The sequence below is a fragment of the Lissotriton vulgaris genome, chromosome 12 (genome assembly GCF_964263255.1).
Source record: "Lissotriton vulgaris chromosome 12, aLisVul1.2, whole genome shotgun sequence".
Lineage (NCBI taxonomy): Eukaryota > Metazoa > Chordata > Amphibia > Caudata > Salamandridae > Lissotriton > Lissotriton vulgaris.
The window spans coordinates 724,454,449-724,456,776 of record NC_141700.1 but is presented as its reverse complement, the minus strand read 5'-3'; the positions used below and the strand labels follow the sequence as shown (position 1 = coordinate 724,456,776).

The 2,328-nt window shown below is 44.5% G+C and overlaps 1 non-coding gene across 1 annotated transcript; it reads left to right on the top strand.

Moving 5' to 3' along the window:
- Positions 1-728: 728 nt before the first annotated feature.
- Positions 729-810, top strand: TRNAS-GCU (transfer RNA serine (anticodon GCU)). Its single transcript has one exon. It is a non-coding gene; the product is annotated as a tRNA-Ser (tRNA).
- Positions 811-2,328: the final 1,518 nt, after the last annotated feature.

Sequence of the window (2,328 nt, the reverse complement as noted above, 5' to 3'; positions counted from 1 at the left end):
CCACTGTTTCAGCTTGCATCACATAGTGAAGCTGCACTCAGCGCCACATGAATCAGAGAGCTCCTTCGTGGCGCCTTTACATAAATGCTGACATTGCTGTTATCAAAAGGGGGCACTTAAGCCAAACTCTCATGCTACCAGGGGCGCCAGAACGGCCTTGTCCTGTAGCAGCTTCCCCGGCGTTGCTCTTCTCCATTTTAAGCACTGCAGAGAGAATATAGGGGTATATTATCAAGGAACAGTGTTAAACTTATCGCCGCTTTAGCGGCAGGAAACGGCCGCCAAAACAGCGATAATGGGCTTGATAATATGCCGTAGAGAAATCAAATAGAAGCCCATGTTAACACCAGAACATGGGCTCTATTGGAACTCTCTACGGCATATTATCAAGCCCATTATCGCCGCTTTAGCCGCCGTTTCCTGCCGCTAAAGCGTCGATAATTTTAACGCTGTTCCTTGATAATATGCCCATTAAATCTTTATTTGATAGTTGATGAAACCCATTCAAACAGTTAAAACATGCGCTCCTCTGTCTTACCATTTAAACAACAAGATCATTTACAAGGTGCGCTGTCTCTTTGTCTGAGCGACATTTCAAATGTGTTGGTAGAGTATGTTCTATAAGCGCGCCCGTTTCCTTAGTTGCAAATATGTAACATATCAATGAATGAATACTGCAATCTCGGCAGCACAGGTGAGAATAAGTGCTATTGTGGTATTGCTATCAAGACGAGGTGGCCGAGTGGTTAAGGCGATGGACTGCTAATCCATTGTGCTCTGCACGCGTGGGTTCGAATCCCACCCTCGTCGGTTCCTTTTTATCCATCTTTAAAATCTTCCAGGTCATAACACACCTCGTCCACTCAAGAACAAATTTGTGCTTGTGCTGCCCAGATTCCGCCCCCCCCCCCTTTCATGGACTTTCATATGTTTGAACCTACGGAAACACTGGGCCGAGCTCAGAGTGCTAGGCGTATAAAGTGAGCAGGAGAGATGCCCCACAAATGCCCACGACTGTACAGTCCTTTCCTTTAGGTGTCAAATATTGTTGGCAAACACACACATAACCTGCTCTGTTTCTTGCATTGAACTTAGTGAGTGTGTTGATAATCGGCAATTCGGAGAAGCTGGGGGGGAGAAGCTTTTGGGGGGGGGGGGAGGGGGGGAGGCGCAAATGCTGTCTGTACCTTGCATTGGTGCCAATGCCCCTCCTTGCCTGACCTCAGTGATGGGCCAGGCTCAGAGTCCAGGTTCATTGCTGCAGTCTCATTTCCTTATCTTTTCCCGACCTCAGCAGCAAATAGAACAAGGCAGATGAGCAGATAGATATGGGGCTCAAGGCAACACTTGCATTTTAGTGAATTTAGTGGGGACATCTTCACTTATGGCCCACTGCCAGAACATTTCCCATGTTCTTAAAAGTAACTAGTTAACTGCTGTCCACATCCTTGTTCACACCTGTCCAGACAAGCATTGGTAATGCATTAGGGTCTCGCTTTTGCTGGAGTTAGAGCTATTGGTGTTGTAAATGACAATGTATTTTAACCACGTGTTATACCAATATGTGGTGTGTAGTTGAATTATGTGGGTTGGATTGGAATTGGTAGATGTGGAATTGTGTGGTGTGGAGTGGATTAGTGTAGTAGAATTGTGTGGCATGGCACGCAGTGTAAATATATGGATTGTAATTATGTGTTATTGAGTGTACTGGAATTATGTGGAGTGTAATTGTGTGTGATGGAGTGTAATTACGTGGAATGGTATTTTGTGTTGTGGAATGGTGTGTAGTGGAGTTTAATTATGTGGTGTTCTGTTGAATTTTGTGGCATGATGTGGAATTCTGTGGGTGAATTTCATGGTCAGCAAATGAAATGAAGTTCTAATTGATTTCTGATCAAGTATAATTTCAAGAATGAAAGGGGTCATATTTCTCTATAACGAGGTGAGGGTACAGAAGCGGGGGTCATATGGGAAGCAGCTGGAGATACTGAAAGCAATTCACAATGAAAGAGATTCAAAGAGAAAGCACAAGTAAACATTCATGTTCCATGTATGGTTCACAAGCTACTGAAAAATACACAGATTGCCAACAGAGCTGTGAGCCAGAGCTGGGCTCGCCCAGCAGGAAACCTCCCAGCCAAACATCATTTTTGCCCACTCTCCGGCCTCTTCCGAGACGTCTATAACATGGCTGAATCCTCCATTTATTACTTCACCCATTACCTGGAAAGGAGATAAGCCCTTTTTTTTATTCACGGTTGGCAAATTTCGAAATAGGAAGCCCTACCATTGAATAAAATAAAGACAATCTGTTTCCCAACCGAACTG